Source organism: Hirundo rustica, chromosome Z (genome assembly GCF_015227805.2).
Source record: "Hirundo rustica isolate bHirRus1 chromosome Z, bHirRus1.pri.v3, whole genome shotgun sequence".
In the NCBI taxonomy this organism is placed as follows: Eukaryota; Metazoa; Chordata; class Aves; order Passeriformes; family Hirundinidae; genus Hirundo; species Hirundo rustica.
In genome coordinates this window covers 21,200,676-21,227,508 of record NC_053488.1, presented here as the reverse complement: position 1 = coordinate 21,227,508, position 26,833 = coordinate 21,200,676, and the positions used below count along the sequence as shown (strand labels likewise).

The 26,833-nt window shown below is 41.2% G+C and overlaps 1 protein-coding gene across 3 annotated transcripts in view; it reads left to right on the top strand.

The window, feature by feature from the left end:
- Positions 1-26,833, top strand: part of UNC13B (unc-13 homolog B) — a 209,416-nt gene that overhangs the window by 95,793 nt on the left and 86,790 nt on the right. The gene's annotated exons all lie outside the window — the stretch shown is intronic.

Sequence of the window (26,833 nt, the reverse complement as noted above, 5' to 3'; positions counted from 1 at the left end):
AGGCACCATCATTTTTTCAAAAGTCCATCTTCTGCCTGTACTTCATAATTAAAAGTAGAGAATGACCATTCAGCTAGAGTGGCTTCTGTGCTTTCAGATGGGCAGCCACAACCCAGGATAAGAGCTCTGGGGTTAACCTAATGTTTTCAGGAGTACATTAAAGAAGGTTTTATGTCTGTCGTTGCTGGGGCACAAAGAGACAACATGCTTCCCACAGCCTGTCACCTGACACAGCTCTGCTTTTAAACTCTCATCACCCTGATTTTGAAGGCTGGTGTGGGCTGTGACAAGTGGGATTGGCATTGTTTCGGCGCCGGCTTCTGAAGGGGAGCATAGTGTCTGGAGGAGACAAGGCTTTTTTCTGCCCCAGAGTGGTTGGAGCCTAATGAATGAGGAATAAAATAGCCTTTTCTGTGAAGTGTGGAGAGCTGATAGTGTTTGGTTTTGTAGTATCCCAAAGTCAAAAGTACAAACATCCTCATCCAAACAAGAAAGGGATGGCTTAGCAGCTTTCGCACCTGCATTTAAAGGCTGCCTCCCATCTCTGAGGAAAGGCATTGTCATTGTAACAATGATTGCTATAAATAAATTAAATACAAGATTATAATATGAGGCTTTCTAACTTTATGACTGATACCCCTTAAGGACTTTGCACCTTAAGACTTCCCCTGTGAGACTAGATCTGTTCAGCCTCTGGAGGAGTTTTTTGACTGGTGTGGTAGCAGCAGCCTCAGAGGGACAGAGATGGGAGAACACATCGCAGGCAACTCCAGGGTCTCTGATTACTCTCTGTCTGATAAAAATTAGCCTGAACTGTGAAGGTATAAAGTTTGTCGCTCTTAAGAAATACTTGTGCTATGTTAATTTTTTTTTTTGTTGTTTTTTTAATTAACCTCACAAAAGTCCTACTCTTTGAATCTTACTACATTCTTGTCCTTGGAAATACTCTTCATTCCCAGGTATGTGAAAGTCTTTCCATTTGTTTAGATATGTTGGTATCTCAGGGTTCAGCAGATGTCCTTACAGTCGGGTGATGTTAACATATGGAGTGTAATCAGATTTCCTAAAGAGATGAATTAGCCATTGGTTTGGTCTTAGCCATTCACAACAAATGTACTGAGGTTGCCTGTCTTTGGAACATAAAAAGTCCTAATACCTATGATCTGTAGCATTTTTTTCAATGAGCTACTGCCATTCTCATTGTCTTTCCATAAAGAAAATAATTCAATTTGTATGGGAGGAAAAAAAATAAAGTTTTCAAAGGGTGAGAACTCTGGAAACTTTGGGGAAGATTATCTCTTTTGTTTCCTTAAAGTCTTTCAATGTAATTTCAGGCCATTATGTTTCCATGGCGCTCAAGGTGCTGTGGGAAGTACCTGTGTCTTTCTTCCCTTCCAAATCTGTATGTTGCCCTTGCCTTAGCCCTCGAGGGAAAAGAAAGATTTAGTGTTTTGAATGGCACTTTCTTAAGTTTGTTCCTTAATCTGACAGCAACATCTTTTGAGTATATGTTTCCTTAATGTGTACTGTAATGACAGCAGCATCATTGCCAGGACAGTTTAAAACGCCTGAGAATAAACAGTCTCATCTCTTCCAGGTTCTGTCCCAGCAGCACTACTTGGGTTGCGTGATGCACAGTTCCTCAGAGCTGTATTCACTGAGGATAGCTGCCAAACAGCAGGAGGTCACTGCTTTTCCATTAAGACTTTGTCTTTGGACTGCTGATTGATTTCATCTTCTTATGGCTTTGAAGAAGATAATAAATAGCATGTCTTCACTACTGAATAAATTGATAAACTTTACACTGTGTGTTTGAGCTTGTGAGGTCTAGTGAAGCATTGAACTCAAGCTGCCTTACCAAGAACTCTGTCCTTAGGGAGGTGCAGCAGGCAGTGTCACCTGGGAGAGATGGTTCTTATATTTTCCCCAGTGAAATAAAACATTTGTTTTAGAGAGCTCCCAGCTCAGAGATGTCCAAGGCCATTTGTGAGATGAATTAAACCTGAGAGTGAGTTGGGCATTTTTCACTGCAGTTCTAGACAAGCGTTTCTCCATTGACTTTTCTCTCTTTACTTCCTCCCACCTTTTTTATTTGTTTCATCTCTCTGTGTAACATTTTTATCCTCTGATTTCCATAGCACTCAATTTTCTACCTGCCCCAAACCAAGTAGAAATGTTCTTGCTTGTCTTCCTGCAGGGAGAAGGGGAGTAAGTGTGTGAGAGGGAGGAGCAGGACCTGTGCTTGAAGAGTGCTCATTTTCCTGTGGTTAATCCACTTGTGTTCATGAAGGAATTGCTTACTTTTTACAATTTTATCAGTAATTCAGTACTTTATAGGAAGTTGGAATGAAATAGATAATGAGGATTAAAAAAGAAGAAAGTGTAACGTATACCTCGTAGACATCAAAGCATTTGGCCTATATAGCTGAGCCAGGCTTTATCAGTTCTAATAATTCCCTACTGGCTCAACCTAAAATTAAAATCTGTTGGTGAATTTAAAAATTGCAGTAAGAAGTATTTAAATTTTTAAGTGGAAGTTTATTTCTCTAGTAGAAAGCAAATAACTCAGTGCTCTGAGCCTTATGGTAAAGCATACACTTTCTCAAAGACTTTTTTATATGCAAGTCATGCCTAATTTACTCATGAAATTAATGTCATTATTTCAGGAAAAAACCTCTGAAAAACAGAGCCTGTCTCAATGTCCCATGCATTAGGTAAGGTGTTCTAAATATTTTAAAAGTGCCATCTTCCTTTCTTCTGAGGGCACCTGTTTTTTTATCCTTTTTATCCACATTATGAGCTGTGGTAAGGGCAGTGACATTTCCCAGCATTTCCTTGCTCATTACCTCCTTTAGTATTGTTCCCTGGCTCTGTCTAATGAGATTTGCTCACTTTTTCCATATATTTTTCTCTCCTGTTCCTGTAATACAGCCACAGGAGTACTGGGATTTTATGTGACAGTGTTTGGAAAATTGCATGGTCTCTTTACATCTCAGGAACTGTGGCTGGAGCATTGTGTTTGACTGCGGTACATTTTTTGGCTTTGATGTTACTGTCTGGTACTGATGGCTGCAAAGACTAAGGAAGGAAAAGATAGGAGGGGCAGAGGCAGTGATGGAAAGATGACTTGGCTCCACTTGTAGTAGGATCTTTGGAAAGAGTAAAGCGTTTAAAAGCTGGTGAGGCTGTCTAGTGGATACTTCAGGTACTGTAGAGTGTTAACGTAAATAAAAAGGATCTGATGGATACCTACTATTTTCGTTTCAGACTATTGCTGTGTAAGAGACCTCTCTCAAGATCTTTCTCGTCTTACTCATAGGCAGAGCTTTGACAATTCTAAGTGCCATTCAAATCCTGGATTGCATTTTATTTTCTCAGCTGGGCAGTCTTTATCCATATGTGGATGAATTTGATGCAGAGCTTTGACTCTGAGCTCAAGGGCTATAATTATTGTGTTTAGTAGAGTCATTCCTATTGCAGTTGGACTCAGTGCTCTCAGTTGGGCAGGAACATATAATATGGGCAGCAAACATATAATGAGATACTCAGGGTCAGACTCTTAAAATCCTTTAAAGCTGAATCACTTCTCAAAATCTGACCTATACTCCCTGCAGCAAGGGAAAGAGCCAAAATAAGATAGTATTCTGAGGGATGGAGGATATGAGAGACCACAAGGAACATCAGCCTTACAGAGGATCTGAAAGGAGGTTCTTGGCATGAGTTCTGTGCCTGGCTGAAAGGGGCAGTGCTGTGGCTGCACATGGGAAGAACAGGGATATAGTTCACCAGCGGTGCTGCTGAGATAAAGTATTGTGAATGGTGACATTAGTCTATATGTGAAACTTGCTACCCAAAGCAAACAAATGAACCAGGACACCAGCCTGGTTATTAACAGCTGGCGCTACAGCAAGATGCTGGGATGGAGCTGTGGGAGCAGAGGGTTGAAGGTGCCAGGAGAAGGCAGGGTGGGGAGCACAGTGATGCTTGTGGAAAAGTGGTGAATTAAAGTTGGTATTGGTGTAGGTAAGATATTGAAGGGGAAGTATCGTTCACAGCGAGGCTGGCTCATGAGGAGGTAGGAGGTATTTGAACAGATGGGAGGATAGTGGCATTTCCACAGCTAAGTCATATAGGCCTCCTCAAAATCCCACCCCACTGTGAAAAGACACTGTTTTGAAAGATGCAGTGAGTTGTTCACAACACCAGTGCTCACACAGTGCCTTTGATGCTAGAGGCAGAGAAACAGTTTTCGGGTAGGAGGTGGGTGTTTGTGTTGGGTGCACGAAGAGAGGGGACAAGATAAAAGGAGCACTTGTGGGAAGGGGGATGTGAACATGGATCAACTGCCCAGCGAGGTTTTCTCAGTGGCAGTTTGTTGGATGCCTCTGGAGTAGGTTTGGGCCAGATAAATAGTGCCTTTAATTCAGGCGCTCCTTGCAGGATGAGTGCCTGCCACTGCTCACTCCCAGGAGAGAAGTGTCAGTACAACGTGAGTGGATCTGATTCTGTGCACAACACTTCTGCAGTCTTTCTTTTATGTAACAATGTGACTTTTATTTTTGGGAAATGAGAGATCAACGGGTGTTCAATCCCCCACACTTGTAGCAGAGCTGGTACTAGTCTTCCTTGGAAACTGGATTCATTTCAGCAAGGGCATAGCTGAATCTTGTGGGTTAGTCAGGGGGGGAACAGGAGAGATAAAAATAAACCTTCATCTCAGGGCTGGGCAAAAAATCTTCTTGGAGCTGGTTAATTACGTTGAGTCCTGGGCTTTTTTCCCCATCCCCCCTTCTCCACAGTCCCGCAGGATGCCAGAGTGCTTTTCCAGCGGAGATCCGCTCGCTGCGCTGCGCTGCCTTGCTCTCGTAATGCCAACGGAGTGCGTTTTGTCTTTAGTCAGATTGGCTCCATCAGTTCGTATTTCCTTCTGAATGGATAATAAAGTGGAAAATCATTTTGAGGCGAGGAGTGAAGGGGGAGGCTTGTGTGAGGAGCTAGGCAGTAGGCAGCTGACGAGGAGGAGTAAAGTAGCTGCACAGCTTTCTCTCTGCCTCTGAAGTACAATATTTTCTGTTGAGTCACATCTGAAGAGAAGGTTGAAGTTTTAACTGTACTTGATACAGCCTGAGAAAGGGAAAAGATGCACTGTGGTGTGGAACTAAAGAATTTCTGTTGAGGGATGCTGCTGGAAACAAAAAGGATTTCTGCATTTTTAGCTTTTGCAATCATTAACTTCTGCTGGTTTTTGCTTTTTGGATTTTTAATTGCTGTTTGCATTTTTTATTCCCTTCAACATGCCTTCAACTTTACATGATTTTTCATGCTAGTGCTGCCAGTGGAACGGGAAACTCTCGGTGCCTTTAACGTTGCTTTCCCTGATACCTCAGATGGGACACCAACAATATGTTGATAATCTCCACAGTGAAAGTTCATTATCCGGTGAACCTTTAACAATATTAGGAATCCTTCAGGACTTGTATTTTCTATAAGAACAAGCTGTTGTATTGTGTAGTTTTCTATTAATTCTATACATTTCCTTTACATTTTAATCTTTTGTTTTGTTTTGAAGCAGCAAGGTAAGTGAAAGATTGGAACAAATGAAGTGCCTGGGTATAAACTGCAAGTAGGCAGCAACCAAGGAGAATTGATCTTTATTTTTAGAGGGGGCTCTGTGTGTGTGTGTGTGTGTGTTTACTTTAGCAATACAATTGCTCCATTGGAAGCTGACTGGATTTAAAAATGTGCTTTGTAAAAACAATTTACACTTAGTATGTTCATTTGTATGCTCTATTTCTTAGTTTTTGTTTTCACCCATTAGACACTAATTGTAGTTTTCTTATGACTGGTATAATTGAGGTTGTGTCTGTTTACTTCTCATACTTCTCTGTTAGGAGGGTTTATATCTCAGCTGGAATTTGACATCAGAATCACTATGGGAAGAAGAGTTAAAGGGAAAGGAGCTTGGGGATAATTTAAATTTGATCATTTGAAAAGCAAACAACTTGAAGTAATTAAATTACTAGTTTGGTTCTTCCTTAAATGTCATTTAAGGAACAGGGGTTTTTTAACACAGATTATTTGTCTTTGGCCTGATTTCTTGTGCTGAGAAGCTTGTGAGTTGATGGGATGGAATGACTGACATGCAGGAGCAATGAGGGTGCTGTACAAGCTTGTGGATCAGAGCAGATGGTGTGACTGTTTTCAGATATCTTTCAGTTTTCATTACATTTATATGGGCAGGTTTCTTTTGCTAATGGACAAGCCTTTTGGGGATAAACCTAATGACTTAATACAGAATGCTAAGGTCCTCAGTCCCTGAGATGAAAAGGAAAGAGCTTATAGAAGTAAAGCTGCAGTTTTAGCCCCGGAGGATTTTCGTTGCCACGTGCTATGCTTTAATATCATGAGCAGTAAAGCCCTAATTATTCCATCTGCTGCATATGGTACCTTTACCCCGCCTGGCTGAACACTGCCAAGTGTCTGTCCCAAGGGAGTGCAGAACAGGTCCGAATCAGTGAGTAAGATTGTGTAGAACCAGTCTGTACCAGGGCTGTGCTCTCTGTGCCCTGACAACAGAAGGTGGGTCTGCTAATTTATTACCCTGTACTGGTGGGTGCTGCCTGTCCCTCCCCTGCCTGAATGTCCCTGTGAGCTGAGGCAGTGTAACCTAGAAAACCAGCTCCAAACATCCTCAGTGAGTCATCAGAGTTTTGAGAAAATCCTTATTGATGAGTGGTTCATGGAGGTTCTTGTCAGAAATGCGGGGCTTGGAGAGTTCATGCTATTGGTCCAGCAGTAGTTCAGCACAGGGCTCTAATTTGGATTGCTATTAGAGGAGTGAGACAGTACATTCTGTTTCTGTTAGTTTAGGCAGAGCTCTTAGCGACATTCAGCATTTTCATAACAGTGCATGAAAACCTTACTTAAGCCAGAGGTACTGTGTTTGTACCACCAGTGTTAGGTCCATTTTCTTTCCTGTTAGAGGTAGCTGAATAATCAGAAACTTTTCCCAAAGTCTGGCAGACATTTCTAGAGTTTTCATCCCATGGCCAGCCAACTTGTCAGCATGCCATGATAATTTTGTTTGAGTTCTTGGAGCTGTTTCCTTTAAACAAGAAGTTGCTCCTTGATCCTGGCCCATGAGCTCAATATAATGCATTGTTCTTAGGATCCTGATTTGGGGTAAATCTGTTTTAAGGAACAATTAATGTTTTAGGTTGTCATGGGCAAACCATCAGCTGATTGATTTAGCTGTGTACAAAAGCCCTATGCTTTGGATATACTCAGTTCAGGGTACTGCTGAACCTAGTTATATCTTCATTTGCTCTTAAACCCCTGATAGCTGCTGCTCAGGTTTGGTATTTGCTGGAAAGGAGTGAAGTAACTTTTACATACAATAGACAGAAACAGCTGTGATATCTGTTTTCAGTAGTCAGTTATCCCTTTTGCCTTTTCCTCCACTCAGGGTTGTCTCAAAACTAGGTAGGTGCCTCAGGGTTAGCTTGCTGCTCACCAGGCATGAGCCTTTACACTGCCATGGTCTGCAGCTTGCAGCCTGTCCCTCTGTGCTTGGGGACAGCCCCTATTTCTGTCTCTGGATCCCACCTTTTCCTGGCTGCCAGGTAGTGACATACCTCATTTGTTACTGCAGGCGATGTATCGCTGTGCCAGGCACTGCTGCCTCCAGCCTGCAGGAAAAGCTGGGATAGAAGGATGCAGAGGGAATAGGCATGTTGAGGCACTGAAGAATGGGAGGGTTGCCTGCTGCTGAGGTGCCTTCCAGGGGTTCCCAAGGCAGCTGGACTTAAGACCTGGATGTCTCAGTTGCTCTCCATCTGTACTCACAAGAAGGGATGCTGTCTGGATGACAGACATTAGTCCTCATTTTACAGAAAGCTGAGACACACTTAACTTCTGGGGTGTCCCTTAAGTTTGTAGTGGGTATTAAGGAGTTAAGGCAGGAAGTGCTATCTCCTCTTTCTACTTCACAGTGATACTCTTTCCTTTACATTAGTTTAATTTTATGCTGTTTTGCAACAGAAGTTCTTACATTGGTGAATGTCATGAACCCGCAACACTTCAGTGGGTGTTATACCCTCATGGTTTGTGATTTTTACTGTTCCTTTACTTAGTAACTACCCTGATAACTTGCTGGTATGGTGAAATACTATTCAGATGTGGGGTTTTTTTCCTTGGTCAGCTGGCCTTGTGCAAAAGGTGAGAAATAACTGTGATGTGGGAGGTGCAGAACTGTGTTATATGCAGTGTTTCCTGGATCAGTTTTCCATCCTGAGGATGACTGACCTCACCTGCTCTTTTGTCACTTCTATCAAATTGCTGTGGAAAGTTTTTTAAGTGTGGGGTCTTTTTTGAAATGTGTCAGGCTGTCATTGATACCTGCATTGAAATGTTTTGCCATAGTTTTTGCTTAGCTGTATTTAAACAAATATTGTGGCTATAGATACAACCTGGAAATATATTTGGAAGTGTTTAAAAACTTAAGAAAGTTCTGCAGATAGGGCTGAGATGTGGTTTTGCAGCTAGTGCAATAGTCCCAACAGGAAGCATTGAGGCTTGGCAGCAGAAGTACTGTGAACAGGTTACCAAGGGACTGAGTAATAGTTGTTCTCACATTGTTTTGTGTAAAATTATTGTCATCCTTTTGTAGCTACTGTATTTTCGATGGCACAAACATATTTCCTATTCAACCCGCTGTGGAGTTCCATGTGTCTCTTCTGCACCTTACTTTCAGCCTAAGTGTGCTGAGGTGAAGGTGTTTCTCAACAGTATGTTTTGTTCTCCAGCTCTGCTGCTTTTGGTCAGGATTGCTCAGCTCAGTACCTTGTTGTTCTAATCACCCATGCTAGGACTCAAAAGTTAGAATTTTTGTTAGTTATCTGAAGAAGGTTTGAAAAAAGACGCATTCTCAGCATCAAAGCAATAATGCCGTGTTCAGGTATAATCCAACCCGAAATTAAATGTAATGATATTAATTAGAAAATTGCAGGCTCATCTTCAGAAGTCAAACAGCAAAACTGATGATAACCCTTCATATCCCTGTCAAGCCTTGTTAGGATTATTTCAGCAATTATTGTGTTTAAAAATGCTATAATATTCTCAGGAAGAGTCAGTGTTTCAGCGTGCTGAGTGCTGGGGCGATGTTGCTATGGCAGCGTTAGCCATGATTTCTTTCTCTTTTAAATGCCAAAATCTTTATCCTCACAATGTCCTGCATTTTAGTTATTGGTATTCTTCATGTTTAAATTGCACCTTTAAAGTAGCAAGACCATTTATCAGGCATTTTATTTATTTTTGCTTTTCCTAGTGTAATTTCTAGTACAGGTGATGCAGTACCACATTTTGTGGATGACACTGCAAATGTAATGTAGTGTAATGAAAAATATTTCACTCAGTAGCATGAGTCAGCAGCCAGAGAAGCTGTGGTGAAATGTTCTTCTGATCATAGTTAATTGTTTTTATATCTCTTTGCTGGGTTCCTTGAACATTGCATCTACCCTGAGGTACCAGCACCTTCTAATGTGACATTGTGGGCTGAAGATGTCTCAGTATTAACCTTAGTGTGATGAAAACCACATAGCCATTAACAGGGTTTGTCAGATATTAGTATGAGCTGCCCGGGAGAGTGGTGGAGTCACTATCCCTGGAGGTATTTCGAAGACGTATAGATGTGGCACTCAGTTATATGGTTTAGTGGTGGCCCTGGCTGTGCTGGGTAAATTGTTGGATTTGATCTTAAAGATCTTTTCCAACCTAAACAATTCTGTGATTCTGTAAGATACACATACCTCATTTTAGCAGAGTGTTTGTGCTTTCATCCCCTTTTCTACCACCAGACTTCAGCCAGCCCACTGCAGTGTGTGGCAGTGCTGAAGGCACACAGGCCTTTGTTTTGAACCTTGCTGGTCCGCTGTCTCATAGAACTGAAGATGCTGATCAGAGGGACTTGCAGACACCTCCCCTTCCCTGGTGAGAGCTTGGGTCTCTGTTTTATACTGTAAGCATAAAACATGGCTGATCCCCAGCTGATGAGCAGAGATAATGTAATTGCAATTTATTCCTTCATGGGATTTCTCCTGTTCTTTTTTTTAATTCATGGATGCTGACATGACGTGCTTTTACTCTTGTTGTCATGGCAAATCTGTATGGCAGGAGGAAAAGTATGTTGTTCATGTGTGACAAGGCTATTTCAGAAGTGTGTCCAGTGACAAGATAATGAGATGTGCAGTTTGTGCTAGCTCACCTGTTTCCCTCTCTAAAATCCTAATATGTCAGCTTTGTCTTCATGAAAATAGCAAAATAATCCAAACATCCCCAACTAAAGCAATGTATTCCTCATGCTGAGCTTGAACCTGGCTCTGTTGTGGGAAGGTGAGGAACACAGAAATGGTGGTGCGTGTGCATGCTGCTCTCCTGTGCATCCAGAGAGAGCTGCACTGAACTGAGCATGGAGTTCTCCTGGAAGGAAATGCCTGCTAACAAGGCAGTCAGAACAAACCTTGTGTAGTCAGTGAAAGCTTGCAGCATCTGGCAGAACACACCAGGATCCAAATATTATTTCCTGAAAGACTTGATTTCTTGTTATGTGTTAATGTAACTCCTGGAGTGATCCTGGAAGAGTCTTTTTAGACTCTCAGCAGAGATTTGCATCTAGATTAGGTTTTGGAGTTTTTTTCTGGGTGAACCTGAATTAACTTTTATTGTCACTTCACGTGTCTGTGCTACAAAAAACCATGGCTCTAACACAGACAACATGAGAGAAATAAGGGATCTTTACAGGAGACAGGTTGCAGAACGCCTAGTCTGGACTGTGGAAGGAGACAGGAACACACTCACAGCCCTGGGTGGAGAGGAGGAGGAAAGAACATGGCAGGAGGTGGAGAGACACTTTGGAACCAACCCCACAGAATGACTGAATGCTCAGAGCTTCAGGTCTGAGCATGGGCTTGGGATGGGGAATGGAGGGAAGAAGCCTGCAGGAGGGGGACAAAGAGTGATTCCTGGCATCCCATTCAGCAGGCAGTGATTTGATCTTTGGTGGTAAACAGTGATTTCTGTTCATTTCCAACCACTGTAGAGAGAGGTAGAAAGACTTCCCTCTGAGCCAGAGCTGCTGTGCACATGTTCTGCTCTGGCCTTGTTCCCAGCTTCGGAGGAAACAGTTTCTGTCCTCCTTGGGGAAAGATGGAAAGGTACTGCTGGTATTTAATGAAATCAAAGATGTGCTTTTGAAAATCCCCAGTGAAGTAGATATTCTTGTGTCTGTATATATATATATACACACACACACACATATGTACATACATATACATACATATACAGACATAAATACACACCTATGTATACATACATACATATATACATATGCCACAAATACTATATATAAATAAAAATTACAGCATTGTCGTTTTTTCACTGCTTGCACTGAGCTGCCAGCTTGGGAACTTGCTGCAATCTTGCAACTAAGCGTTCACAGGAAAAAGTGATTTCTGTAAAAGACTGCTGCTCTTGGCTGTTGTAGGACAAAGGAAGTGAGAATGAGCTCTGCCTTGAATTGGTTTTGCTTTTTTTTTTTTAACTAAAGTGATTATTATGCCTCTCTGGTGCCTTGAAAGCTGTGTACAGGAGGAAACATGATGAATATTGAGCTTTCTGAGGGAAACCTTGCACAAGCATATGTAGGCTTTTCTCCTAGCAAGTGGAATTAAATATCCTGGACAATATTTGAAATGAGCACTTCTGTGTGCTACCCTCAAGCAGCATGTGTAGGGAGCCACTACTGTGGAGCTTCTTTTCTTGGCTGCTGTTGAATCCAGTTGCTTACTCTCCAAGAGTACAAGAAGTTAACTTCTTACGACTGGTACAGAAATGATTTTTTGATGTTAAACATCAGTTGCCCGCTCAAGTGAAAGTGGATAAACAATGTAAGTGGTAGAAGAAGAGAGTCTGAGAAAATACTCCTCATGTCAGCCTTCTTTTATGAGGAAATAGTTAGAGAAGAAAAAAAACAAACAAAAAAAATTCCAACTGATTTTTCTGGACCAATGGCCTGAAAATTCTAGAGAGAATTGAAAATTACTGTCTTTAAAGAAGCTGGCAGTCAATCTCACAGAGAATTTGTTTAGCCTACAATAGGACAGGTATTGCCTTTGGTATGGAAATTCAGCTAGAGATGCTTGATGATGGGACTTAAACGTGAAGCACAGATGCAACCTCTTTTATAGCATTTTAATTAAGCTCATATTATAGAGGTCGGTATTTGCAATGCTGCTTCCTCCAGACCAGAAAACACTCTCTCCCTTCCTGCCCACAAAGTGAAACAATAAAAATGAAAGAAAGTTACCATAAGTCGTAAATAAAACAAGAATATGAGAAAGATGATGTGCTTCAGGTAGCAAGTCCAAACTGAATCATCAGATACGCTTGTTTCTCCAGTCACCTTGCCTCCAGGAGGATCCTGTGTGGGTCTCTTTTGTGCCCTACTCTCTGGAGGAAAAAATTGATTATATGTTGCTTAGTAAATAATGCCAGTAAAATCACATGGAAGTTTGAAGTAGTTAGCCTTGTGGGTGTTTTTTTTGTTTGTTTGTTTGTTTTGCTCATTGCAGAGGGGAAAATAATCAACTGCAGAATCTCCAGAGCTGGAGTAGAAGTGACATGCAGAAGCTTCATGCAGTCAGCTCAGCCTGTTTGTGCATATGCTGTGCTGACTGTGGCATATTTAACTGCAGGTTAGCTTGGGAGCTTGCAAGCTTTGAGGGTTTTTTGGTCTGGTTAGTTTTTTGGATTTTTTTTTTTTTTTTTTTAACTGCTTTGTTGCAAAATATTAAGATGAAAATACTAAAATAGCAGAAGGGTTTTACTCCTAAAATCTGCCATCCATTCTTGCCATTGCATCAATTCCTGTCGTCCAGCTGGTACTGCACCAAGTTAAATTTGATTTCTGCTTGAAAAAGAAAGGATGAAAAAGAAAGGATGAAAACTGTGAACTTGAAAGGAGAGGAAATGTGCAAGGATAGAATTTCTAATGTCAGAATTCTGTATTTGGGGGTGGTTAAATCAAACAGTGCACAATTCCCAGGAGCTCAGGCTTGAGAGTAATTTGCAAAGCTGGTAGAAAAAGGACCACAGAATTGCTTTTTCAATATGACCTTTTTTTTTTTTTTTTTTTTTTTTTTTTTCCCCCCCCCCCGCTCTCTTGAATAGAAGAGGGAGTGAGGAATACTTATTCCAGCAAAACCCTGATCAGGGGAGATGGCCAAAACCAGGACAATGTCTGTATACTTTAAATAGCACATCCTCTTTCTGTCTGATTTTATCTGTATGCTGGTTTTAGGTTTTGGGGGATTTTTTTTTTTTTTTTTTATTCTTCTGCTTAAGTTACCTCGGATATTTCTATCTGAACCAAACTGTAATTTTTTTTCCCCTCTTTCGGTAGCTGCCTCATGACAGAATAAAAACTGGATGCAGATTGTGCATTGGGAAGTGATTGATGTGTGCTTGTGCAACTTGTAGCACTATGAGAAACACAGGTGCAGCTGATGATGTTTGCTAGAAGTAGATTGAAAAAGCAAGAAAATGAAATTTCAATTCTGCACAGAAAACCTGTTGTAAAACTGCAGGGCAGGAAGCAATTCCGAAAGCAAAAACTCCATTTGTTTCTGCGGGACAAAATGAAGAGGCTTCTCCAAGGCCAGGTAGATGATAATTCAAACCATGCACATCGCTGCCAGCTTTCCCCCGTGGAGATTGAATCAGACATGTTTGTTTGTGGAATCAAGAGGAGCTCTCCAGGCACTGAATTTTCCACGGCTGGAGGGGACTTTCATCAGGTTGGAGGACATGATTCCAAGGAAGTAAGTGAAGTGTGTGTTGGTGAGGTGGAACTGAACTGGGGTGGCTACGTAAAAATACCATGTTCAGTTCAGCAGAATAAAAAGGACTTGCAGGGGAGTTCTTCTGGTGGTATCACACAGACCTCTTCTGAAATAAAGGGCAGAGTGTCTGAGGGGCAGGACCTTTCTTCCCTGAGCATTACCATGAGCTGGAGGGATGCAGCTGAAAGGCAAGGGTGCTTTCCCCAGGAAAAGACCATTGCATACAAGAGTCGAAGAAGGCAATCTAGAGACCGTTCAGCTGATGTAGTTGATTACATTGTTAAAGAGCTACAGGGAATAAGTCGAATCCAGACAGAGATTGCAGAGCTCCGTCAGCACCTCACCTTGATAAAAGGCTCTGTGGATGAAGTCTCCAGCTGTGTGGACACAGTCTTGAGTGAGATAGAAGGCCTGCAAAGTGGTTCTGGTGGCAAAACCCAGGGTACGCCTGCTCAAGGGCCAAGAAGGGAAGTACAAAAGGAAGAACCAGTGTTATATTTTTATGGCATCCCAGAGAAAGATGGCGAAAACACAGTAGAGCTTATCTGCAGCTTTTTGTCTGAATATCACTGTTTCAATGGTATTCAGTGCAGTAAGTATATAAAAGATGCTTATAGGACAGATACTGGTACAGGCAAACGATTAATGCCAAGACCAGCAGTTGTAAAACTTGTGAGTTGTGAACAGAGAGACTTCATTTTACAGAAATCTATCCTTCTGAAGAGCGCAGGGGTCCGGGTTGCTACCAGTGAGGAGCAAAAGCAGCAGAATGGCCAGAGGGGCCAGAAGACAGATTCAGTCTCTTCACAGTCTGGCTCCAAGAAAAATGATCAGAACTCGGTGAATCCTCATGGAGCGCAGAGAGCTGATGCAATTGGGCACCTTCAGATGGACTTGTGCCAGGTTAAGTATAAAAGCATGAGTAGGAAAGCACAGTCTGCAGGGGAGAGACTTGATTCTGTACAGAAGTCAGCCTTGGCCAAGAAAGACACCTTGATACCTGAAACTGAAAAGGAAGCACAAACAGTAGACTGCTGTGCGCAGCCTTCAGATGACAGGGACATTTGCCAGGACCTTGCTGAACCTCCACAGGTGGCCAGTTCTCCTAAATCAGGTGATGGAAATCACTGCTGCTCATCTGACTCTTCGGGCCATGCAAGCCAGATGTGTGCTTCAAGTAATAGTAGTGAGCAGAGGCTTGACATTAAAAGCATCACTGAAAATTCTTCTTCTCTTCTAGACAAAGATGAGGGGATAACCACAGAAGAAATTGAAACGGACTATGATAACTCCTGCAAATTTACGAGTGCAGAGAAAGGTGATGTTCAAAGAGAAGATGTTTCTAGTGGTGTGACAACCATTAGCTATGATCGTACAACAGATGAAATGGCTGATAGTAGCGACAGCTTGAAAGATATGATCCAAATGGACCTGAATGATCAAGATCCAACTGATCAGGTCTTTAGGGATGTCCTGGAAAACTCCCAGTATTTCCTTGACCATTCCCGGGACAACATTGATCTTGTAGATATGAAGTTTTACACTAACAAGCTTGGGAAAGCTATTCACCACTTCAGGTCTGCTCTGCAAGTGGTGTTCCATAAACTGGAGACAAGTGATTCTGAAATCCTTCTGGAAAATGATAGTGGCTTACAGATGGATGATGACAACACGCTCATGCTGACCAGTTCAGGTATGGGTGGCAGCTCTGACTTCTTTGCAGAAACCCCTCCTAGTCAGTCCTCTGAGAGCCAGGCAAACGCAAATGTCAACAGTGAAGCATCTGCTCAGATGCACTGTGCTCCTTCTAGTCTTTCCTCTGTTTTGCATGAGCCTCCCGTTTCCAGTGTGCTGCCATCATCTGACTGTGAAATCCCTATGGGGCAGTTACCTCCTGAGGAGCTTGGAGAAGATGGGAACTGTCCACCTGAGCCAGCGAAGGAGTGCAGGCCCATGAGCCTTGACAAGGTGTGCGCAGAGACCATCTACCTGAACAAATGCATCAACAATTTCAAAAATGTGCTGAGGGAAAAGAGACAAATGCGTAGGAGACTCTTAAAAGAATTAGCACAGGAGGGAAACTGGATTTCTGCTGAGGAGACAAATTCAGGTAAAATGGAAAAAAAATGTTTTTAAGGAGATGTCAAAATTTGGTATTTGTGCAGCCAGTGGCCAACATTCTGTTGGGTTATTAAAAGTTGTGAGCAAATAGTTACAAGCACAAGTACGTGCGCTGTACAGCAGTACTGACAAAATCCCCTAAAATTTACTGTATAACACACCAAAATGCCAGTTAGCAAGCTTCACCTTCTTTTTTTTTTCCTCTTCGAGAGAGGGGGATTTGCAGTACTTCTTCAAAATAGCAGGTGTTAAGGTTTTTCGTCATAATTCGTGACTTGGTTTCTTGTTAAATATAATAGCTAAGACATGTGATAACAAAGTGTGCATTTGAGCTATAAGTAGCCAGATTTGCAGTTTTGTGAGTTGAGTGGATCTAGGCTTAAAGTGACTTGATCACAAAGTGGGAGTTCCCAGTGTTTAATCATTGCTAGATGTTATACTAGTAGAGACCTTTAATAATAATAAATAGTAATAATAATAATAACAATAATAATAATAATAATAGTTTAAAAATTGAAGAGTTGAGACTTGTATTTTGGTATTGTTTCCATAACTTGTCCATGATGAAAAATTTTTTGGTTCTGGGGAGCTACATCCCTTATTTCCAGCACAGATTTTGAAATGTGTGACCAAAGCAGATGTGAGCTGATACAGTGGTAGAGCAGTGCTGCTAAACTGTTTCCTGAGGCTGTGGGAGATAGAGCTGACTGGCATATTTTGATGAGACATGTTTTGACAGCCTTGATTTGGTAGAACAGAACCTGAAGTTGAAGTGTAGGTCCACCTTCCCCCTTGCTCTCCAGGCAGTGTGAAGGCTTTCTCAGTGTCACCTCTACAAGTCACTACACATTTAAGGAATGTTTCAAGAGTGGAAGTTATTTTAACTATAGCTTGAAATCTTCACATACTTGTTGTGAACTTCCTTGTATCAAATACTGTGTTCACTCTTCCTGAAATGATGAAAGCTGTACAGAATGATCAGGGGGCTCCTCTCCCCACTGAAGGAGTCATCAAATGCCAAGTGCTTTTCCAATGACTCTGCTTTCATTGTGAGGAAGCAATCTGTCAACCTGTGTTTTGATTTCTGTACCAGTCATCTTCTCGGTTGTGCAGATCATAAAGCTGGTAATCAGCTCTCTGCTTTCTTATTTTATGCAAAATCTTTATTATAGAGTTGGTACAAACAGTAAGTTTTTTAATGAGTGAAATGCTGGGATTAGTGCTTTTTTGTTGTTGTTGTTGTGTTGTGTTGTGTTGTTTGTGCGGTGCTCAAGTCCTGGATTTATGTCCTAATTTTAGAACCTGAGGGAACAGACAGTGGTTTGGATTAGCGTGTGCCACAGTACAGCAGAAGTACTGAAATAGCCTGTTTCTGAATGTGAGAGGAGACTGCTCATCTCAGCAGAGATTGAGCAGCACAGGCATGTTCACAAGGCAAGAAGTAGCCAAAACATTTGAGGAGGAGAAACAGAGCTGCGCTTTGTACCTTAGATCTGGCTCCAGGATGAATTGGGATTTCTTGTCCTCCCTGGTTCAGTTCTCTTGAACTTCATCCAGTGATGTGACAAAAAATTGGTGGCGCTTGTGTGCCACTCCCATAAAGGTAGATCCATAAGATAGATTTGGCAGTTGAAGCTTTAAAAATTAAGTGTGTGATGAAGTCACAATGTAGGAGGTGTGCAAATGTGCTTTGAGAGACGGGAGTCAAAGGTAGTGGAAAAAAGTGGATGAAGGATAAGAAAAGCAAGACCTTGGGGAAAAATCTTTGGAGCTGCCAGGAAGCAAAGCAGCCCAGACCCTGGCAGAGAGTTGGAACTAGACAATCTTTAAGGTCTCTTCCAACACAAAACGTTCTGTGATTCTGTGATTCTCTGAAATAGTGTTGTTTTGGCATGTATTTTTCAAGAAAGAGAAGCTGCAGTCTTATGTCCTGTTTCAGTGTACTCAAGTTTGAGCCAAGCTTTTACTTTCTTCCTTTGGAGAAAGCACCATACCTGGAATGCAGTGAAATGTTGTTGGTTTGCTTTTCCCCCCAGCTGTAGATGAGTGTTTGTATCTTTAAAAATGTAATTTGGTGTTTATAGCCTTTTCAATTCCAGTTCTGCAGCTGATTTTTGGTTCTGAACCTCACATGTGCTCGAAAGTTCAGTTCAAGGTATTTTCTTTAATGTGTTTGGTGGCAGCCTTCAGCAAAGGAATGGAAGATAAGTTTGAAGGTGTCAGTAAATATGCATGTTTTGGTGAATCAGAGATGATGCACTGGCATAAAGGTTTAAATTATTTATAGTTGAACACAGATGCAAATCATTGGAAGAAGTTGGAACTTGGCAGATGCATATAAATAATTGTTGTGTTTAAGTGGGAGTCCAAAAAAAAAACCCCACAAAAAAACCCCCAAAACCCCTGCCCCACCCTAAAAAATAAACTATCTATCCCCTGAAAGTCTGAGAAAGCTTTTAAAATTTGAATTTGACGAAAAAGCAGAAAAGTGTAAGTGAAGATGACGATAGTTTGAATTTGTTTAAAGTAAAGTCCTGAAATGCTAGGGATTTTATGAGATTTAAGGTGGCTGCTCAAAAGTGAAATGGTGAAAGGGTACTGTGATCAGAGTTTAGCCAAGTTAGTCACCATTGAGGAAGCTGTGAGTGCACATGCTGTAGTGAGACACAAGATTTTAAATCTGTGTCTGCAGTTACTCAGAGCTTTGCCAAATTTTACATTTGGCCTGAAACTGTCCCTAACAGCCTTAGACTGATGGGGCTCAGAAATCAAAGATGAATATGGATTTTAAGCCAAAATGTGGGGGCTTTTGTGTGGTTTGTTTGTTTGTTTGTTTGTTTGTTTGTTTTTGTGGGTTTTTTGTTGTTTTATTTTGTGGTTTGTTGGGGTTTTTTGTTTGCTTGTTTTTTGGTTTTTTCGTTGTTGGGTTTGGGGTTTTGTTGTTGTTGTTGCTTTTTGTTTTGTTTTTTTTTTTTTTGTTTTTTGGTTTTTGTTTTGTTTTACTTATCCAAAGATTAGTCTAATGCAAGATTTATTGCTTTGTGTTTGTATAAAAGTAAGTTTGATCTATATTTGAGAAGCTCTGGTGCCTTGGAGTCTTAAAATTTGGCAATGCTAGCCTGTGTCAAGGAATTTTCTGTGGAAAATCAACCTCAAATGAGCGGAGTGAATATGCTTTTGAAAAATGCGTAGTTTGCATATGCTCACTGGTAGCGTGCTACTGTTGAGCTGTTGCATTGCCAGAGACTCCATCTGTCCTCAGTGTTTTCCAGCTGGGGACTAAAAGCAGGCTTTCCTGGCTCGACATGACTGGGAGCCACAGCAGATCTGAGAGGGGACACAGGTCCGGGTCTCCCACATCTTCTGTGCTTCAAGACTCCACAGGAGAGGCCAGGAAGGAATAAATTTCAAATGCAAAGGAATTAAAAACCTATGAAGGGGGAATGCCTGGATCTGCCTGAGGCACACTGAAACCACCCCAGGGACCAAGTTGGGAGAGATTTTGCTTGAGTTGGAAGGACTTGGGGTGACTGTATAAAAAGAAGGGCAAAACCAAAGGACTTGATGTGGAATTGTGTCTGTCTAGGTGAGAAGGTTTTGCTTAATTGAACAGGACAGGAAGAAGATACTGAAAATTATTTCAGAAGAGAACAGTCATAAGGGTCTATGCGCAACAAAACGTGTTCTCATCTGTGTCTGGAACGGACCTCAGGTTTCCTGAGTTTCTCCAGGTCAGCTGGTCTGTGCAGGGCAGACTGCCAAAACAGAGTACTTGTGCACACTGTGGTTGCGGCCTCCTGTTGCTTGTGATTTCTCCTCCATTAGCTCCAAAGGAGAAGCCTGTGGGGTAGTCCAGAGGCTTTCTTTCCTAATGAGAATCCATGCAGGCATGTCTTAAGGTGGAAAATAGGATTTTTATTTTAGCTACAATCCAGCACTTCGTTTGCTAAAGTAATTTGTCTTCTCCTTAGCGATTAAGTTAAAATAGCTTCTCTATTTTCCTGTCTTAGTGATTGCATGTCTGTAATTACACCCATATAGACAGTAACTTCAAAAACTATTTTTGCTTTTAAACCAATTTGAGTGTCTCCTGTTGCCATGAAGATGTTCGTTCCCCTCCATCTTTCATACACAAATGAGTAATAGGATACTTCTGTGCAGATAGAGAATTATCTGATTGGAAGACTTAAAAAATATCATGTCTGTACCGGAAGTTTTGAGTATGACTCTCATGTAACTTTACTAGCCTTGAAATTGCCTATCCATAAACATGAGATTTAGTGTAGGAGGTTTCTGGATTTTTTTTTTTTTTTTTCCCCCAGAGGAAAATTGCCTAGATATATAAACCCAGAAAATATCTCTGCATTATGATATTTGCAAAAGTAAAATGTGTTCTGTGGGAGCTGCCAGTTTCCTCATACTGGGCAAAATGTACAGGGAGTGAGGAAGGGAGCAGTGGGGGATGTTTCAGATGGAGGGATGCAGGCAGTGGATGCAGTCTGGGGGAGAGGGGAACAAAATTTGTTCCTCCTTATAATAAATACAGGGGTTTTTTTTCCTGTGTCATGAACAGTGGCTCTAATTCTGTGTTAAAATTACTTAAAATTCTTCAGTTAATGAAACAGGAACAGTAACTCTAAAAAGAGCTCTTGAAAACACATTTTAATGCATGTGTGGTTATGGATGAAATTTGAGGAGTTTAACTCGAGGTTGTCAGTTAGAGATTAATTGCCTGATGCATGTCCCAGGAAGCACATGGGAAAACTCTATGCTGCATAAACATGTTATCAGCTTGCGGCAAACCTTTACCCCAGTTTCTGTAAAAGTCATTTTACAGAACTCATGGCAGAATCTGGTCTACTAACTTTTGTTCCTCTCCTACTTCTCTCTCTCTCTCTTTTTTTTTTTTTCTTTTTTTTCTTTTTTTTCTTCCTTTCTTTCTTTCTTTCTTTCTTTCTTTGCAGAAGGAGGTAGAGGAGAACTCCAGGTGGTACATGTTGTCCCTTGTAACCGGCATCTCTTCTGAAACCCCTGTGTGTGCATGACTTGTCTTCCTGTGGCAAATTGCTCCTGCTGCCGAGGCACTGAGATTCAGTTTAGCATGTCATGCTTGTCGGAGGCATTGTTAACACTGCGTATGAGTTAAGAGTCTGTTCAGTGCCTATGACCTTGTACAAAGAGGAGAACATGAAAGCTTGGAGTGATCTCTTCCCTTCAGTGCTCTGTGGGGTGTGTGTGATGGGCACAGACACCACGTGAGCAGGGGACAAGTTGTTCATCTTGTCTTTTCCAGTCTTCTTCATGAATCTTGTTTAAACCAAGTATTTCTTCATTTTTCTTCAGTTATATTATTTCATTTCATCTCATCTCTGTTTGGCTTGTCCACGTTCATCAATTAAAGTCAGAAGTATGTCTGTGGGTTGTAGTAGTGGCATTAATCAAACCTGGATGCTGAAAGATGTCTGCTGCAGGTCCCATGCCTTTTTAGTCACTTGCTTTGAGCAGGGCCCTGTTCCCCATGGGAAGGGCAGAACTTTTTCCTTAATACATACAGTTACGTGTGTATAGTTTCTAGTCATGGACTGGCTACCTCTCTGCCCATTATCCTGTGGGCAGCAGGGAACTCCTTCCTCCTAGAAGGATCTTGTTTTGTTGAGTTGTTTTGTTGAGTGCTGTGTGCTTTGTCAACAATTGTGTTAGCAACTCTATCTCATGTCGAGAAATTCCTGGCTTTTGTATTCCCAGCTGTTTTGTTTTCATGACTCTGTGCTATGTGCATTCAGTGCCTGCTGTGCTTCCCCCTCTCCCATAGTTGTATAAATGAGGCAAAAATGACTTCCAGGAGAAGCTGAACCTTGCACGAATTTTGGGCCTCCATGCAGACGTCATCCCTTGAGTCTGATGCACTTGCATTTCAGTGCTTTATTGGCTCACATAGCAGCAGTTTTGTTTCCTTTTTACTGGTAAATATTTGTCAATTAATGCTTTTTCAGGAATGCAGAGATACCTGTTGTCAAATACAGGTGTTAAATTCAGTCCTCTTTTGGCTTCAGTGCAAGACCACTGTAACCTCCTTCAAATTGTTTATTTGTCAGCTGGAAAAGTGGTACTGGTACATCAGTTGGAAGGAACTTCCTTTGGGACTCTTCAGCCCTTAATTAAATGGATACTGTTGCAGAACACAGAATGAATTTTAAATAATCCCTTGACTTGTTGAAACTTTGGCTTCCACGTAAAATGCACCATACTTGAGTGAATGAAAACATTGAACCTCAAGACTGACTTGTTTTAATTAGGAAGATTTAGTTCAGTCTGACTCTGTTAATGCCACTGAAGAAATGCTCTAATTAGGCATGACCAGAAGTTAAATTTAGTCATTGAAACAGTTGCTTTTTGTTTTAGCCTGATTCAGATTAACCTATATCTGAGGGTTTTGAGGTTTAATAATAAAACATGGTATTTGAAAACAAGTTAGGATGACTTTCAAAACAAATATGAAGTCATTATTGATTTTTTATCTGTTTAAATAAAGCAGCATAAAGCAGCTTTACATGTTTTACATCTGTTTTATATTTTAAGAGGATAATGTGCTAGACACAGTACTTGAATGTGTTGGAAAATTACATTGTTAGGAAGCCTCTTATGTGGAGAGCTAGATTTATATGGAGGGTTAACAGATCTGTGGATTTTCTTCCTTTCCTCTGTGCTGCTCCAGACTTTGTGATTTCTTGTTTTATTTCTTTTTTTGCCCCTTTGTCCATTTTACGGACTTCCACATCTACACAAATGCATAAGGGTTTGTTCTGTCCATTAAAGTGTCTTCTTATGTATGACAGAATTTGCAAAATTTTAAATTTGCAGCTTTGTTAAATAACTTCTCAAGTTACTTGTAAGCCCAGCTGCTGCTTTTCCTGAGTAAGCAAAACTCCTGTTGTTTCCTTTTTAGGCTTCACTAAACATTGCGTTCCCTGTGACTGAATACTTTGCCTTAAGTGACCATGTCTGTTCTTGTTTAATCCAGGGCCTTAAATTTATGCTGCTCTGTCACTGATATAGTTTTTATAACTGGTTCTTGATTGATAAGAAACATTAATTACTTGGAGAAGACCTTTCAGCAGCCGGCTATGGTATGTTTTCACTGTGAGTGAATATACTGCAATACTAGGGGTGACAAGCACTTCCCCATTTGAAAGTATTTGTAGGAGAGTAGATAGAAAAATGTCATCCACTGATACCAGAAATAAAAAAATAAAAAAAAAAAATCAGATAAGGATGTGATGGTCGGTTTTATTTACATGTTTGTTTCAGTATTGTTTCAGTGCTCTCGTATGTGCTTACTGGAGTTTAAAAAAAAAAATAGATTCAGTCTGGTGTGGCTTTTGAGGAAAGATCAGGTGACAGAGCTGTGCAGAGAAGGGTGTAAGCCAGCAAAACACTTTCTGTGACATGCAGCAGCATGTGGATGATTGGGTGTTAAATGTGTCTGCTTTCCCTGTGCCTTCCCATTTGTCCTTGTGAGGGACGGTGCTAAAAACAAAAAGTTGTTGCAGTGCTCTTCTCCACCTGCCTGTTGTTTCTGCTGCTTGCCCAGGCTCTGACCAGCTCAGACTGCTGCCGTGGGCTGAACTTGAGGAGATCCATGGCCGCTGACAAGTCCCAGGGCAGCTGCTGGAGTGGTGCTGTGTCCTGGTGTGAGTGCTGCCTTTGGAGAGTTGTTAACTCGCCACCTGCAGCAAATCCATCTGGAGGGACAATATTGGTGTTTGCTTCCTTTTAAAGAGGAGGAATATATAAAGAGTTCTGACCCTCGAGAGGGATGAAAACTGTGGATTACTTTGTTTAGCTGGTATTCTGGAGATGTCTTAAAGCGTTATGCCAGCACATGTAGCTGATAGAGCCTCTGGTTCTTTGACTACATGTGTTAGTGCAAGAGGGGACTGCAGAGGACTTCTTGGTGACTGCCACTCTGTGATGTTATAAACCTCTCAATTTCATTCTCTAAAACTGTTATGGTTTGGGGTCTGCTTCTCCTTTTGAAAGGCTTCTACAGAGCTGTCATGTGACACACCTTTGAATTTTCATCCTCTGTTTAACTGTAGTTCTCCCATTCACCTGCATATTGAGCAAACACAGGAAAAGGTTCTTTTTGCTAGAGTAAGCAAGATGTCTTGTTTTTCTCCTTATAGGGTTGTATTTACATTGTCTGGCTACTTTTGCCATTTTCCTTTGTGATATTTTTTTACTTTGATACAGAATAAAAAGATTTCATATGCTTTTTCTTGAAGGAATCTTGCCAACATAATGCAAAGATATTTATGCTTTTATTTCTGTGGATGCTTTTCACTGGACATACTCTCTGGATTTTGTTCTCTTCCTACCTGACTATATCATAGAGGCTTATGGTCAGTGTGATGACTAGAACTCAAATCCATTGTTTCATGCTTTTCTCCACTGAGAAATACCTTGTTATGCAGTCAAATTCATGGCAGCCTTTGGGGCTTTGATCTTGCCATTTTTCCATGTTTAATCCTTTATTTAAACTGCTGTCATCAGTTCTTTCTACTGGACCACTCTGGGAGTTCAGTGTCAATAATTCTGGGTTTGTCATTTCCAGGTTTTACCAGCAGAACCTACTTACTCCCACTAGCTTCCTTATTTTGTTGTCCATGGCTGGCTCAGTTACAATTACTTGTTTATCCACCTGGAAGCTCCTTCCTCCTCTTCAGCTTATCCGCTCTTTATTAACGTCACATGGCACTGCATCAAAAGGGTTTATTTAAAATGAAGCTTCAGTTCATAATTCATTTTATGGTTAGAGAAAAATAGTTGCTTTGTTGAACAAAACCAGAATGTTTACAAAATTGGTTCTGCCTCTTGTTACATATTTTCCTGTTTTTCAATAGCCTCCATCTTAATTCTTTCCTTCATGTTTGCTCAGAACCCTTTCAAGCTTTTAAAGCTGATAATGGTCCTACACCAGTCTGCATCACATTTCTCTCCTCCACACACACACGCTTTAACTGTGGGTACTGCATTGGCTCTTCAACAGTCTCAAGGCATCCGCCCTCATTTGATGGATGTCAGGGGCTGCTTCTCATGGCATTTTCTCGGGGAGAAGGCTGCATGGAGCAAATTAGCTCTTTGCTTTCAGCAGGTGATAACTCCTGCTTCCACGCAGCCATCAACTGCTTTGGCCCTTCATCAATATTGCCACTTACTGAAAGCTCTTTCTTTTGTTGTGTGCTGTTATGCCCAGATGATTTTTGATCTTGACCCTAGAGAAGCTCTGCCTTTTGTTTCTGTTTGCATGTCTGAAAGGCTTGGTAAAAATTATTATATTTTTGGTAATTTACTTTAATTATCTGGAACTCCTGTCAAATTTTACTTTGCACATCATGAATCTGGGACATGATGTAGGTTTGTTTCCTGAACATACTTTCTGCCCTCCCCACGTTCACATTCCTGGCTGTTCTCTGTTGACTCATGGTTGCCTGTAGGAAATTGCTTAACTACGTAACAGCTTTCCCTATATCTTTGCTGCCCCCTTTTCCCCAGATTCTTGATGCTCTTGTGGTCTCCAGTCTGCAGTGAACATGCTGTTTTGTGGTCTGTTAATGTCTCAAATATAATTTCATTCTCACGTAAAATGATTGAAAGATTTGTTATTACTGACTTTTTCTGCTAGTCAATGTTGCCACATTTGTGTTTGTCATTCTCTGTCATTCAGCACAGCTGAGCCATTGGTGTCAGGCTCCATCTGGTATGTAGCCTTTGTCCATTTTAGTGTTGCTTTCTAACTACAGCTCTTCCAAGTGTTCAGATGCAAAGGCAGACATGTCCTCCCCTGTGTACCCAGAAAGATCTGGTTGCATTTACTTCATGAAATCTCTCTTAATGAACAGTTGGTTCATATCTCTCTGGAGAAAATGCAGGTTTCAGGCTGAGGAGTTTTGAAAGCAAAACTTAGTGGAGCCTGGTGTGCTGCTGCAGCTGTGGGGAAACATGCATGGTACTGGACTGTGGGTCTGGGCTCCTTCCTGCACTGCAGGCCTCTCTGATCGTGTTCATTCCATTATGGATAACACCATACTGTTCAATCTGTTTAAATATAAAATAATAAACATTACTAACATGTGGTCTTTAAATCTGCCAATTCCCTAATTTGTAGGACTCAAAAACACAGTTTGGACATCTGCTTCTGTTCAAGTTGATACCTCAAAGAGAACTTCTCTTCCTTGGTTATTTCTGTTCTTGGGATTCTTTGTCTGTCTGTCACCTGTGAACAATGCGGGATTGCACAGCTCATGCAGGGCACAGGTTAGGAAAAAAGAAGAAAAGAAAAAAGAACTTTCTTTTGGGGCTGTATTCTTTTAGCTTGCATAAAGTTGGATCTTATTTCCTGACTCAGGCTCCTTTACTTTTTTGATTCTCGGGTTGTGAGCTCCATGGCTGGAAAGACTTTCTTTTTCTCTGTGTGCAAGTTGCAGCCTCCTTTTTCTCTTGGCAGATGTGATTATCTGAGGTTGGAGTTTTAGCTGTTAGCATTGTGACCTGCTTAGTCCTGTGTGAAAGCAGCATTTCTTTCAGTGCAGGATGACCTGTGAGCTGAAACAAGGAGGTTTCCAGTTACGGGTAACCATTTTCCCCTTCTCCAGAAGCTATTGTTTCTTCCAGGTACATTGCGAGTGTTCATATATAGTTATCACTTCTAATTAGTCCACTGAAGATCTGCAGAGAAACAGAATGTCACTCTATAAATGTAGTCTTAATATGAACATAAGAACATGGTTTGAGTTCATAAATATGAATCCCCACAT